General features: G+C 40.0%; 1 long non-coding RNA gene across 1 annotated transcript; it reads left to right on the plus strand.

Moving 5' to 3' along the window:
- The first annotated feature begins 4,690 nt into the window (after positions 1–4,690).
- LOC121819885 (uncharacterized) lies at positions 4,691–13,407 on the plus strand. The gene is made up of 3 exons (XR_006060268.2): positions 4,691–4,942; positions 10,369–10,488; positions 13,260–13,407. It is a non-coding gene; the product is annotated as an uncharacterized LOC121819885 (long non-coding RNA).
- The last annotated feature ends 2,751 nt before the right edge of the window (positions 13,408–16,158 follow it).

Raw genomic sequence — 16,158 nt, forward strand, 5'->3', positions numbered from 1 at the left:
CATCCAGAGAGTCTTGGATGAGGGTCTTCAGGAGAACAGGTCAATGATCTAGAATTTCTCTCCTGCCATTTTATTAAGCGTAGTTTGCAATTAGCCTTTGAACAATACTACTCTCTGACATATTTTAATTGTTAAAAATTATATAATCAAAATCTCCATTAAAATAAGTAGGCGTCATTAATGGTACAATTAGGTTAACATGACAGAGCTTTAGGGAAATTGAGTTTGCTGTTTTCCTCTCCTTCCATCTCTCTCTCTCTTTCTATTCTTTCTTTTTTCTCCTTCCTTCCTCCCTTTTCATTTCTTCTTTCTTTCTGTCTCCTGTATATGTGAATTGTGGGTGTGAGTTTGTGTTTGTATGTGTGTTTGAGAAGAATAACAAAAATACAACAGGCACTCAGCATTTTACTATAGGTCTGATTCTTGGTCAGGTAATAATACTATGCTTTTCTTTTTTGGGGTCTTATTCATGAGAAGCAAAGACTCCCCATTGCTCTTAAATCAATCTCAAGAAATTACCAAAAGAAACAGAGATTGGACTTCACATTTCCTAGATCTGCACTTCATCGCCGCCTTTGTTCTTTCTTTAAATAATCGTTTTACCTTTAATGAGACAGTGGCACACAGTAGAGAGAGTAAAGGCTTTGAAATCAGAGGCTTAATGCAAATCCTGATTCAGGCACTTTCTAGTGGTTTGATTTCTTGTTTCTCTTTCTCCATCTGGCCCTCAAACTCATTCATTTAATTGAACTTTCACAAACACTTACTGAACACCTTCTTATGCACTATTAGGTACTGAGAATAAAGCAGTGGAGAGGATTGTTTCTCAGTGTACTTACAGTCAAATTTTTCATTTTGTGTATTTTCTGCAATGTTGGAGAACTCTTTTCTCTCAGGTATACGCAATGCATGATGTCATCCAAATCCATAGCCACCACGTAGAGATGAATTCCTGATGTTATTTGTAGTTCTCCTTGAAAAAACACCCTGTGATTTTAATCTCCCTTGGCCTTTTTCATCTGGTTGTCCACAAAAACACATTATGGTGTCACACAGAGTCGGACACGACTGAAGCGACTTAGCAGCAGCAGCAGCAACAGCAGCAGCAGCAGAGCTTCTGACAGACATGCCAGCTCTTTCTTCTCACAACAGGTGAGACCACACTGGTACTTAAAGTTGCTGCTGCTGCTGCTGCTAAGTCGCTTCAGTCGTGTCCGACTCTGTGCGACCCCATAGATGGCAGCCCACCAGGCTTCCCCGTCCCTGGGATTCTCCAGGCAAGAACACTGGAGTGGGCTGCCATTTCCTTCTCCAATGCGTGAAAGTGAAAAGTGAAAGTGAAATTGCTTAGTCGTGTCCGACTCTTAGCGACCCCATGGACTGCAGCCCACCAGGCTCCTCCGTCCATGGGGTTTTCCAAGCAAAAGAGTACTGGAGCGGGGTGCCATTGCCTTCTCCATACTTAAAGTTAGCTGTAGCCATATAACTTCTTTTAGCCTAATAACTGTGTACCTGTTGGGTGGGAGTTATAAGAATCAGTGCAACTAGCAAAGCTCCTGAGATGGACATACAGCATGTGTGGGAAAGGAGTTTTTATTTATAAAGGAAGTGTGTGTGTGTGTGTGCGTGCGCACGTGCGTGCGTCTGATACAGCATAACCTTATCTGTACTGATAATTCTTCCACTCTCCACGTCTCTGCATCTGCTGTTTCTGACTCCTCTATTGCACATGAGGGTGGAAGAAAGAAAAGAAAGTGGTCCAGTTTTATATCTCCTGCACTCTCCCTTAAAGGGCCTTTGACGTGGCAAAAGTCTAAATGCTGAGTGTTCCCTCATGGGGAATTGGAGGAGTTTCTTATAGTGCCATGGCTGTCCTTTTTTAGTAATTTACTAAGAAGGGTGATGCTTGATTCTACTAACGTCTTTTGACTCCACCCTTGTATGTGCTTCTGGTAAAATTCCTCCAGTCATTTTCTGCTGCTGTCTGCTGGCCCCTGCAGGCAGACCTTCTGAAGAAGGTCTACTTGAGGCAAGCCTAATCTAGCTGCTCTCCGAGACCTCCTCCAGACACACAGGAAGCGTGCTCTTGCTGCATTGTTGGGGAGGTGCTGTTCCCACCCAGCTGTCTGTCCTTTTTCTGCTGCTGGAGCAGCTCCAGCTACTCTTCCATGTGGGCGAGGGTCCAGCACCACCCCTGTGCCCTGCCACTCTTTAAGGCATGACTCAGTGCCTTAGAAAGCTCTCATTGCACTTTGTGGATTCCAGTGTCAAGAGTGGACCTCAGGGCCTCCTCACCCACCTGTTCTCACCTCCCCAGAGAGAAGAGGAAAATTGCCTCTACCCTCCATCTAGACTGATGACTTTATTGAAAAAAATTCTCCAATCGAGCTGCTTGCTGACTTTCTGGGCTGTTCTTGTGAACGACTAGGTTGGTAACGAGTTTGGGGTCTCAGGATTTGGTTTGTCCATCTCTCAGAAGAGCTGGCAGAGATGGGCTTATATCCCGTTAATAGTCGCTGTTGCTTAGTCGCTAAGTCGTGTCCAACTCTTTGCGACCCACCAGGCTCCTCTGTCCATGGGATTTCCCAGGCAAGAATACTGGAGCTGGTTGCCATTTCCTTCTTCAGGGGATTTTCCTGACCCAAGGAGCAAACTCATGTCTCCTGCTTGGCAGGCAGATTCTTTACCACTGAGCTATCTGGGAAGCCTCACCCCACCACCCACCTTGATAGTACATATGGACAATTAACCTCTATTTTCCCAGCTTTGGGATCTCAGTAGAAATTACAGAGACACACATATCCATTTACCACTTCACAGAGATTTAAAAGATTACCATATGTCCCAGGAGAGGTAAGAAATTCCGTGTGAACAAAGTCAGTGTTTTTTCAGCTGGAAAAGAGATGGTGTGGGGATGAGCAGGCAGCCTGGACCTAGCAGTAAAACATGTATTGTCCTGTTTTCCTTGATGCCTGGTGCCCTATCTTCTATTCCATCTTGTTCTGAACTTATGGGGGTTCACAGTGCAACTCAGGTCATACCTCTTTCCTCAGTGTCATTTTTATTACCTGTAGTAGGTTAACTAGTGTTCCCCCATTCTCCGAAATCCACACTTACTCAGGACTTCAGATTGTGACTTTATTTTGAAATAGGGTTTTTGAAAATGTAATTAAATTAATATGAAAGCATACTAGATTAAAGTGGGTTTTCCAGGGGCTGGTATTCTTATAAGACAGAATTGGACCCAGAGAAGAGTACCATGTGCAGATGGAGGCAGGGATTGGAGTGATGCTGTTACAAGTCAGTGATCACCAAGGATGTCCAGGAACCAAAAGAAGTTGGAAGAAGCAAAGGGGATTCTCCCATAAGGCCTCTGGACAGACAATAACCCTGCTGATAGCTTCATTTGAGCTTCTGGCCCCTGGAATCATGAGAGAATACATTTCTGTGGTTTGAAGCCACCCAGTTTGTGGAAGCTTGTTATACTAACTGCAGGAAATATATATTGTCATGTATCTATTTTCTATTTCCCCCTCCAACTAGAACAAGTCCTTCAGATGGTAGGAGTCTGGTTCTGATTTCTCTTTGGGTTTCACCAACGTAGTACATTGATATGGAGGTATTTATCATGTTTGCCGCAATAAAAGCATTAATATCCAGTTGATGATTAGCTTTAACTTGAAATCACTTCACAACAAAATGGAAATTTATAACAGACACAGAAGTGTGAATGAAAAGAATGAATCATTACATGTTATTACCTCCTACTATTGTTTCTGCCTCATGATAGATCCCCTCTCCCGTTAATTTCAGATTCTCACTCAATTATCTAGGTCAATTCATATTCTTTAGAAAGAGTTTACATCTCTGGTCAACCCATTTATGATTCATCTGAAGGAGTGAATGGATTTTAAAAAAATGGAGTGAAATACAAATTATTTTGAAACTGCAAGTAAACAGGAACTTATTAAAAATAACTTGGATAATGGATTTAGGAGAATGTAATTTCATTTCAATTTACTTGCAGAGTGCTAATTATTCAATTATTGGAGACACACAAAAGGAAAGATAACGTGGATCTTCAATAACAAGTGCTTTACATACTTTATTTCTGTGACTTTCTCAGAGAAAGGTACTATGCCTAAAACCCTTATTTCATCGCGTTTTTACCTTAAACATATATTTAAAAATATATATCTGCTACTTAGGCAGAAAGGATCTTTTTGAGGTAAAATGGCATACAATAAAAAGGAAATTGTGTTTATCATATGAAGTGGTGTCAATTAAAAATGAGGAAAGGAGGATAAAAATTACCAAAGCAACAGAGATGTGAGAATTTTCTAAAAAGAAATTAAATACATTCATTTTGCCCACTGTTTGCATTGTAGATATTGTCTACATGAACATGTATGAAAACCAAGAAAGAAGTGGAGGAAAACATACCTGATTTGCACTAGAAACTTTAAGGTCCCAAGTTCAATGTCTTGGGTAGAATATTAAGGTCACAAATGTCACCTCTGAATTATCACAAACTCCCTGTTTAGGGGCTCAGATTAATGAGGCCTGGCTGCACGTGTGAAAATGGGAAAATATTACACGGGCAGTGTTTCCTTCTTTCTTTTCTAATAAGTCATTCCCAGATGGTAAGCCGCACCCCCAGAGACTGGAGTTTTCAAGTTGTGTTAATTTTTTTTTCCTTCGTACTTCCTGCTGATCGATAGTGCTACCAAAAGCTGATTTCTGCAATGAATACAGTTTAGCTAATGAGGAAGTAGGCAGCACTTCTCTGTGAATTATGGATCGTGTGCTGAGAAGAAGCCTGCTCCATATGTCACTTTCATCTGAGTGAGTGAAGAGAAGATGCATATTATTATTTTGTTTTAGCCAGAATGGCTTACATGCATAGCTGGCTGTCTAGATTTGGGGCTGGTTATGAGGATGGGTAAGTAATCTTTGTAAATTTATACTTTACGCCCAGAAAATGGTACCAGCTAGTGCAAGTCAGGAAATTAGGGTCCTGCTCCAGTTTCTTCCCTTATTTTCTTTCTCTTATTTCCAAGAGTGACCTTGGGCCAGGTGTTTGATCCTTAGAAGTGGCAAAAGATTCTCTCCTGACCAAATTTTAGCCAGGCTCTGCTGAGCATTCTTCTTGACTATACTGGACCACTCCCCCTATTGCAATGCTATAGTGCTGGTTAGAATCTGCTCTTGCCAGAGACCATAGTTGTTTTTCTGGAAGAGGTGGATAATAACCAAAGTTCTCATCAGCTCTGGTATTTTTTGATTCAATATATTCATTTCCAGGATCAATTCTGTGTGGAATTTGGCACCTGTGTCCTGAGGTTTCCTCAACCCCCTTAGCAAAGAGAGTTGGCCTTTGTGAATCTGCCTCATCTAAAAGTAAAACCCTGCCATTGTCCTTTGCCAAAAACCCATTGAATGAAATTCCTTACATTGCTGCAAATTCTCCAAAGTCCTGGGAGGCAGGAAATAGAACCAGTTGGGAAGGTCAAAGATAGCATTAAGCACTAGCATTAAAAATTTTTTTATTTATTTTTAATTGGAAGATAATTGCTTTATAGTATTATGTTGGTTACTGACATACTTTAACATGAATCAGCCATAGGTAAGCATATATTCCCTCTCTCTTGAACCTCCCTCCCACCTTGCATCCCATCCTACCCCTATAGGTTGTCACATGGATGACTTCTGCTTGGAAAGTAAATATTGGAATAAAAAAGTGGAATAATTCCTCCCACTCCTCATAGGAGAAGCCAGCATACTAGGTGGGCTCACTCAGATTTCACGGGGATAGTAAGAAGCAATATTGTTGTCCTCTGCCTAGTTTTCCTTGTTGTTCAGTCTTTAAGTCATGTCTAACTCTTTGCAACCCGACGGATTGCAGTATTCTGCGCTTCCCTGTCCTTCACTATTTCCTGGAGCTTGCTCAAATTTATGTCCATTGAGTTGATGATGCCATCCAACCATCGTACCTTCTGTTGTCCCCTTTTCCTCCTGCCTCAATCTTTCCAAGCATCAGAGTCTTTTCCAATCAGTTGGCTCTTCACACTGAGTGGCCAAAGTATTGGAGCTTCAGTTTCAGCATTTCTTTCCAATGAATATTCAGGGTTGATTTCCTTTGGGATTGACTGTTTTGATCTCTGTGCAGTCCAAGGGAACCACAAGAGTCTCCTCCTGCACTACAATTTGAAAGCATCAATTCTTTGGTACTGAGCCTGCTTTATAGTCCAACTCTCACATCCATACATGACCTCTGGAAAAACCATAGCTTTGACTAGATGGTCCTTTGTTGGCCAAGTGATGTCTCTGCTTTTTAATATGCTGCCTAGGTTTGTCATAGCTTTTCTTCCAAGGAGCAAGTGTCTCTTAATTTCATGGCTGCAGTCACTATCAACAGTGATTTTGGAGCCTAAGAAAATAAAATCTGTCACTGTGTCCATGTTTCCCCATCTATTTTCCATGAAGTGATGGGACTGGATGCCATGATCTTAGTTTTTTGAAAACTCTTTTAAGTCAGCTTTTTCACTCTCCTCTTTTACCTTCATCAAGAGGTTCTTTAGTTCCTCTTCATTTTCTGCCATAACAGTGGTGTCATCTGCATATCTGAGGTTATAGATATTTCTCCCAGCAATCTTGATTCCAACTTGAGCATCATCCAGCCCTTCACTTTGCATGATGTACTTTGGATATAAGTTAAATAAGCAGGGTGACGATAAACAACCTTGACAGACCCCTTTCCTAATTTTGAACCAGTCCATTGTTCCATGTCCAGTTCTAACTGTTGCTTCTTGACCTGCATACAGGTTTCTCAAGAGGCAGGTAAGGTGCTCTGGTATTCCAATCTCTTTGAGAATTTTCCACAGTTTGTTCTGATCTATACAGTAAAAGGCTTTAGTGTAGTCACTAAAGCAGAAGTAAAAGAAAGTCATAATTTGCAAGTAATGTCTGTATGTGTACAATACTGTGGCTAGTTGTATATTCCAATGCAGCTTCACCAATGATGCCTCATAAAAGCTGCTTAGCAAGTGATTGACACTCCTCCCAGAGAGAGGTGGCATTTATGCTCCCTTTCCTTGAATCTGGGAGGCTATCTGTGACTACCCAGCTCAACACAGTCCAGGAGAAATAGTGCTATGGTTCTCTGTCTCTCAGGACACTTATTTTGGTGCCCAACCACCTTATTGGGAGGAAGTCCAAGACACAAGGAGAGACCTCATGTGAGTGTTTCAGCTGATAGTCTCAGCTAAGGTCTTAACTAAGAGTCAGCATTAATTGCTGGGAAGTGAATAAGACTTTCAGTTCAGTTCAGTTCAGTTCAGTTCAGTTCAGTTTAGTCACTCAGTCATGTTCAACTCTTTGCAACCCCATAAATCACAGCATGCCAGGCCTCCCTGTCCATTGCCAATTCCCAGAGTTTACTCAAACTCATGTCCATCGAGTTGGTGATGCCATCCAGCCATCTCATCCTCTGTCGTCCCCTTCTCCTCCTGCCGCCAATCCCTCCCAGCATCAGAGTCTTTTCCAATGAGTCAACTCTTCATATGAGGTGGCTTTAGCATCAGTCCTTCCAAAGAACATCCAGGACTGATCTCCTTTAGGATGGACTGGTTGGATCTCCTTGCAGTCCAAGGGACTCTCAAGAGTCTTCTCCAACACCACACTTCAAAAGCATCCATTCTTCAGCACTCAGCTTTCTTCACAATCCAACTCTCGCATCCATACATGACCACTGGAAAAACCATAGCCTTGACTAGATGGACCTTTGTTGGCAAAGTAATGTCTCTGCTTTTCAATATGCTATCTAGGTTGGTCATAACTTTCCTTCCAAGGAGTAAGTGTCTTTTAATTTCATGGCTGCAATCACCATCTGCAGTGATTTTGGAGCCCAGAAAAATAAAATCTGACACTGTTTCCACTGTTTTCCCATCTATTTCCCATGAAGTGATGGGACCAGATGCCATGATCTTCGTTTTCTGAATGTTGAGCTTTAAGCCAACTCTTTCACTCTCCTCTTTCACTTTCATCAAGAGGCTTTTTAGTTCCTCTTCACTTTCTGCCATAAGGGTGGTGTCATCTGCATATCTGAGGTTATTGATATTTCTCCCAGCAGTCTTGATTCCAGCTTGTGCTTCCTCCAGCCCAACATTTCTCATGATGTACTCTGCATAGAAGTTAAATAAGCAGGATGACAATATATAGCCTTGACGTACTCCTTTTCCTATTTGGAACCAGTCTGTTGTTCCATGTCCAGTTCTAACTGTTGCTTCCTGACCCGCATACAGATTTCTCAAGAGGCAGGTCAGGTGGTCTGGTATTCCCATGTCTTTCAGAATTTTCCACAGTTTATTGTGATCCACACAGTCAACATCTTTGGCATAGTCAATAAAGCAGAAATAGATGTTTCCAACTCCTAGCTGTCCATCTGGGAACAAGGTGGAGGAGAGACATCTTTCTCTGCTGTATCCCATATGAATTACTGACCCACTGAAAGCATAAATAATAATAAATTATAATTATTGCTTCTGACTGCAAGATTTTGGGGATAATTTATTATGCAGCAATAGAATGCTACAAATATTAAAAGAAACTATAGCTACAATATTAGAATTAAGAAGAATTTAGCACAGCTGCTGGATACAAAATCTATTAAAAAATCAATTGTTTTCTATATACACTAATACAAACTGAAGTCAAATTAAAAAGCTTGCAATAGTATAAAAGCATAATTACCTAACAATAAATACAACAAAAGTCATACCAATCCTTTAAAGAGACAGTTACAGAACACTATTCAAATATTCTAAAGATCTGTGTGTTTTAGTTGCTCAGTCATATCCAACTCTTTGCGACCCCATGGACTGTAGCCCATCAGGCTCCTCTGTCCATGGGGATTCTCCAGGCAAGAATACTAGAGTGGGTTGCTATGCCCTCTCCAGGGGATCTTCCTGACTAAGGATTGAACCCAGGTCTCCCACATCGCAGGCAGATTCTTTGCCGTCTGATCTGACATAGGATTTCTTTGAAGTGCAAATGGAAGTCGCTCAACTGTGTCCGACTCTTTGCGACACCATGAACTATACAGTGCATGGAATTCTCCAGGCCAGAATACTGGAGTGGGTAGCCGGTCCCTTCTCCAGAGGATCTTCCCGACCCGGGGATGGTACCCAGTTCTGCAGTATGGGGTATCTTTTACATCTAGGAAAATTTCAAAAACACATATTATGCACAAGGATACAGAGTCTACACTGTGTACATATCTTATGTCATATAAACCAAAATCACAATTATGTTTTAACATAATGATATGATTCTAGAAAATTATATGGGGATTGCAAAGGCTATGCCTATTGGTGGTTCTCCAAGAGGAGAATGAAGTAACTACTTGTTCCACCTGATTATACAAAAGGAGTTTAAGGACTTAAGACTCTGGATTACCGATACAAGAACTGTGGATTATAAATAAACAGACCATGACTGAAAACTTAGACACCTACATAGATTCAGAGGCTCTAAATATGGCAGACATGGTAGTGTAGATTAATGGCGAAAAGACAGATTTTTCGCTGAATGTCATAGACACAACACTGGTAATCAAATTAAACAAAGATGAAATTAACTCCACCACACCAAAAACCAATTCCAGGTGAATCAAAACCTATACATGAAAAAGTAAAAAATTTAAAAACGTAGAAACAAAATAAAACCTTTTTTTTTTTGGTAAGCTTGTAGTAAGAAAGTTTTTTTATTTTAAGTCATCTAATAGGCTGCATCTTCTCAAATAAGAGTGATTAATGTGATCATTTTAAATTAAGAGTATCTTTTCATCAAAAATATTTTTATAGATTATAGATGGAGTCATATAAGCCTTTAAATTAAGTGGGGCCAGAGTAGGAGGAAGGAGGTAATATTTAGCTCAAGTGCAGCCATGAGAAGGTGGGTGCTGTAGCTGGGAAATGTTCATAATAGTAAAAACTGGCAACAGTGCAAATGCCCACAAATAGCAGGGATCCAAAAAGCAAAAAAAAAAAAAAAAATGAACACCATCACACATGCACACAGCAGGAGGGAGCTAAGATTCAAGAGACCGCTGAGAAGTGACTGGAATTAAGGATTTATTCCCTTGGGTATGGTGGTTATTAAACATTTTGATAGACTTGGCAGATAAAGAAGAGAATGATCTGTGTAAACTGCTCAAAAGGATTACCTGAATTTTTTTTTTTTTCTTTTTACCTTTTAAGTGATTGTGGTTTATTTGTCTCCCTGCAAGAGATCCACAGGTGTCCAGTCTAGGGCTGGGGAAGACGCTGGCTGATGCTGTCAAGAGCTCATAATCTTCTACTCTTGCAGAGCTATCCTAAGCTAGTGGCTCTCCTCATGGTCCCTGGAAAACTGCTATCCCTCTGGACATCACACTTGAGTTCCAGTAAGGAAGAAGAACACAGGGCTATGCATGAAAAGTCACACTAGGTGAGTTTCACTTTCTGTCAAGCAAGTGAGAGCTTTCTTGGAAGTTGCAACCAGAATTTTTCTGCTTGAATCTCATTGGTTGGAATGATGCTACATGACCACCTTGGGATGGGAAGAGGGTAGGGAGAGGATGAATAGGATATAGGGTTGGTCATACACAGTGTCTGACACCCCCAGAAGATAATACCTTCTTTTCAGCCTTTGAAGATGTCAGCTTATGTGTTTTCTAGAATATGTAGCTTACTTAGGGAAAGATTTCTCGTGATAGATTTTAACATGACACCTTGCATAGCATCTCACAGCAGGGCAGGAAAGCTACCTCCTCTGTTGTGAACTCATTTCTTCCTTGTCTTATATATGGTAATTAGAGTGCTGTCTTTGAAGCCAGACCCTGTGGGCCTGTATCTCAGCTCTTCCTCTTATTTTCTGTGTGACTTTGGGCAAGTTACTTGCTCTCAGGGTCTGAATTTCTCCATCTGTAGAAAAAATATTAAAAATGCCTCTCACTTTATCAGAATGTTGTGAGAGTTAAATGAGCGAATCCCTGTGAAACAGAGCAGTGATCAACCCACAGCAAGCACTTGATAAGTGTTGGCAATTATTCTTCAAAGTTTAGAAATTTACATGGTGCCAACTCCTATCAACAGGCTTGCTTGAAATGCCTTTTATTTCCTTTTGACTTATTCAAAGCATCTTATTTTCCATTTTCCCTTTGAGCTTCTTGTTTCTGAAACCCAGAACTGCTCTGTGTGAGCTTCTTCTTTTTTTTTTAATGTGTGTAAAGTGTGTTTTATTTTTTTAAATATAAATTTATTTATTTTAATTGAAGGGTAATTACTTTACAATATTGTATTGGTTTTGCCATATATCAACATGAATCTGCCACAGGTATACATGTGTTCCCCATCCTGAACGCCCCTCTCACCTCCCTCCCCGTACCATCCCTCTGGGTCATCCCAGTGCACTAGCCCCAAGCATCCCGTATCATGCATCGAACCTGGACTGGCAATTCATTTGAGTGACAACAAGGCTATTCTCCCTTAAGCAAGCATTCCTAGCTCTGACAATAAGTTTGTGGTCATGACTTCCCATACCTTCTCTTCATTGTTCAGTTGCTCAGTCATGCCCGATTCCTTTGTGACCCCATGAACTGCAGCATGCCAGGCTTCCTAGTCCTTCACCATCTCCCGGAGTTTCCTAAAACTCATGTCCATTGAGTCGGTGATGCCATCCAACCTTCGCCTCTTCTGTCATCCCTTCTTCTCCTGCCTTCTATCTTTGCCAGCATCGGGGTCTTTTCCAATGAGTTGGCTCTTCCCATCAGGTGGCTAAAGTATTGGAGCTTCAGCATCGGTCTTTCCAGTGAATATTCAGGGTTGATTTCTTTTATGCTTGACTGGCTGATCTCCTTGTAGTCCAAGGGATTCTCAAGAATCTTCTCCAGAACCACAGTTCAAATGCATCAATTATTTGGTGCTCAGTCTTTATGGTCCAACTCTCACATCCATACATGACTACTGGAAAAACCATAGCTTTGACTAGACAGACCTTTGTTGGCAAAGTGATGTCTCTACTTTTTAATACACCATCTAGGCTATCTTCTCTTAGACCTGTAAAATCTGCTTCCTGGAAAAGGTTATTGCTCAGACCCACATTTGTTCAAGCTGGGACTCAAAACACCCCCAGTGGACTGCTGAAGTGAAGGAGTTGATGTTTCTCCAGTGCGTATTTCCTGGAATTCCAAGAGTTCCAATACCTTTATCCTGTGTTCCTCAAGATACAGTCTTTCTTGATCTTTAAACGCTCCATGCTTAAAGTAGCATTTTTATCTTCTTAATTTTCCCTTTCTGTTCCAATGCTCCTTCAGGAGGATTCTATGAGGTTTCCTTGCCTGGAGTTGTATTCCTTTAGAAGGTCAGTTTCCTGCTCAAGCACTGGTTATTGTATCTGTGAGCCTTCTTTAATTTACCTACAGCTTTCTGGCCCAGATATTTACATCACTAATGTTCTCCTATAGATAATCTCTTTAATGTTCACCATAGTAAAAGACTTGAAAAAATCAATGAGTCTTGGACCTACAAAAAAAAAAAAAAACAAAAACAGGAGTCCAGATTTGGATGATCCAAACACAGAGAGATTCAATATCTAGCCCAGACCTGATCTTCCTCCATTATTTTCCTGAATGGTTTCTCTTAAATATTCCAGTCTAAATATATTGTGCTCTATATCCCTAATTCCATAAATTCATCAATCATATCCTTTCAGGCACAAAGAATACCTCCATTGCCATTTCAATAACTAGGGCCTTGAGATATACTCAGTGATTCCTAATCAAGCTAAAAATTAAAAAAATCACCCTGTCTCACTTTTATTCACTGTGATATGATGCCAGTGTATGAAATATAAGCCCTTTTGTCCGGGAAACATCAATCCCCCAAGTTTCAAAGTTAAATTACTTGGAAAAAAAATCATCATCTTCCTTTCAGGTAAACATGGCAAGAACTCCTGGGTTGATTATGTGATCTTTTGTATGAAAATGTCATTATAACATTTCTAGTAAATGTTTGATTAGTTTCCAGCCAACCTATGTAATAGAAAATCTATTTAACATATTAAAAAATGAGACTTTAAGTAAGAAGGTATGCTCAAATCACTTGTTATAAGTTATAGAGGATACTTTAGTTCAATTTTATTCAACTTAACACTCAGTTCTGATTAAAATTTTCAGAAGGGCAGCAAACTTATGCATTGACATTTTTTCTGTTTTTCAGGAAAAAAATAATTGCATTTACAAGAAAAAAGATAGGAAAATGAACACTGATGCCAGTGAATTTCATGGCAAGTTACCAGAATCATATTTACTGTTTAAACCAATTTTCATACCCAATAAACAGAAAATATGTTGCAAGAATTTTATAATCTTTCTATTTTTAGGGGAGGATGCTTACCGTGGGAAAAAATGAAATAATCTAGTAAAAGACTAAAAATAATGTAATCAACTTAAGTAGCATATGACACTTCTTCAAATGCTTATTATTAACATTTCAAAGTACACATAAATTCTCTTGGTATGACAAATCATATATATTCAATTGTCAACAATGTTTTCTATGCATATGTCTTCTCAATACAAATAGAAAACAAAATGTTTAAGGTCAAGTACCAAACTGAATTTATCTTTTTATTTTTGAAAGTAAAACTCTATTGACATCTCTCACACACTGAACGTTTTTTCGAAACAACTAAATTGATGAGACCATGGTTAAAGTTTCTGAAATTCAGAATTCCCTTTTGAGAAAAAAAAAAAAAAACAGCTCTTGACCCTGCTGATCTATAGAGTGGAGGAGAAAACGGTGGACGAATTCTTTACTGCAAAATTAAAAAAAATATGCATGCATAGTATTCCTCTTCGAGCTTGCCAATACTTATATAAAAGAAATATATCATTCATATCTCAATTTTACATGAAAGTAAAATATTATTGGAATTCTCAGGTGGCACTAGTGGTAAAGAACCTGCCTGCCAATGCAGGAGACATAAGAGATGCAAGTTCTATCCCTGGGTCAGGAAGATCAGCTGGAGTAGGTCATGGCTACCCATTCCAATTTTCTTGTCTGGAGAATCCCATGGACAGAGGAGCCTGGTGCGCTATGGTCTGTAAGGTGGCAAAGAGTCAGACACAACTGAAGTGACTGAGCATGCGTGCACACAAAATATTACTGCTGATTGAGAAACTAAGACAAATTTCTTTCTTACATACCTTAATCTTATAAAATGTAACGCATAAATTCCTTACTGAAAATACTTTATTTTCATAAACCACTTCATCGTATTTTATGTAGTTCTTCAATCATTAAATCATGTCTGACTCTTTGTGACCCCATGGACTGTAGCACTCCAGGCTTCCCTATCCTTCACTATCTCCCCGAGTGTGCTTAAACTCATGTCCAATGAGTCGGTGATGCCATCCAACAATTTCATCCTCTGTAATCCCCTTCTCCTCCTGCCTTTGCTCTTTCCCAGCATCAGAGTCTTTTATAATGAGTCAGCTCTTTAGATCAGGTGGCCAAAGTATGGAGCTTCAGCTTCAGTGCTGCACTGAAGAACTGATGCTTTTGAACTATGGTGTTGGAGAAGACTCTAGAGAGTCCCTTGGACTGCAAGGAGATCAACCAGTCAATCATAAAGGAAATCAAGACTGAATATTCACTGGAAGGACTGATGCTTAAGCTGAAGCTCCAGTACTTTGGCCACCTGATGTGAAAAGCCGACTCACTGGAAAGGACCTTGATCTGGGAAAGATTGAAGGCAGGAGGAGGGGACGACTGAGGATGAGATGGTTGGATGGCATCACCGACTCAATGGACTTAAATTTGAATAAGTTCTGGGAGATGATGAAGGTCAGGGAAGCCTGGCATGCTGCAGTTCATGGGGTCACAGAGTTGGACATGGCTGAGCAACTCAACAACAATTTGCCATGAAGTGATGGGACCAAATGACATGCTCTTACTTTTTTGAAGGTTGAATTTTAAGTCATCATTTTTATATCCTCTTTCATCCTCATCAAGAGGTGATTTTTTTCTTTTCGTAGTTACTACTTTGAAGTACTTATTACCAAATATAATGTGATTTAACTACATTCTAAAATTTATTTTTTTGTCTCCAAACAAGAAAAGAATTACTTGTATGAAATACTTAAAATAATACCTTTACTCGTATGTTTTTCTGTAATAGATAATTTCCTATTGCTGGTTTAACAAATCACCACATATCAGCTTCAGACAACACAAAAATGTTGTCTTAGGATTCTAGCTGTAAGAAGTCAGAAATAGCTTTCACTGACTTAAAATCAGGTGTCAGCAGGTTTGCAGTGTGGTTACTTTTTGCAGTTATTAGTGGTTGCCAGCATTCCTTGACTTGCAGCCTCTATCGCTCCAACCTCTGCTTCCATAGTCACATCTCTTTCCCTGACCCTGACACTCTTTCCTTCCTCTTATAAGGACACCTGCGATTATCCTGGTCCCACCCGTCTAATGCACTAAATTCTCTTCGTCTCAAAATCCTCATCTAATCACATCTGTAAAGTCCCTTGCTGCCACGTTACATAGCATGCACACATGTTTTGGGGATTAGCACATGGAGGCCTTTGGAGGTGGAAGGCGTTATTCTGTCAATGGCATTTGTGTTTCAGGTGAAATGTAAAGTGAACTGTTGGAAGCTACTTTTGAGTGAGTGAAGCTATGCGGCATTTTCCCCACTTCTCTGACCTGGATGTAGCAAAAGTTTGCAGGTACAGACACATGAAGGGTCCAGTGGGCTTTGGGGCCTTAGCACATTTAATTTACCCAGCAGGAATAGTTGTCATTTTAGAGACGAAAAGGATTCCCACAAGCTTATTTAACAACTGAAGGCCTGAGTGTGCCAGCTGGTGTGATGCTTATCCACTCTTTTTTCACATATCCTGATTTTTTCTTTTCTTTTTTTTGTTCTTAAAGAGTTTAAATACTCTTGATTTAAAGACAAAAAACAAAAAACAAACAAACAAAAAAAAAACAAAAAAAAACCCATATCCTGAGAATAACTCCAGAACTCCTTTTTAGAGCAGCTAAAGCATTTTCCGTATCCATCTGTTACCTGAAGTTCATGAACATTTGGTGAAATGAAGCATTA

This window comes from Ovis aries, chromosome 6, assembly GCF_016772045.2.
Source record: "Ovis aries strain OAR_USU_Benz2616 breed Rambouillet chromosome 6, ARS-UI_Ramb_v3.0, whole genome shotgun sequence".
NCBI lineage: Eukaryota > Metazoa > Chordata > Mammalia > Artiodactyla > Bovidae > Ovis > Ovis aries.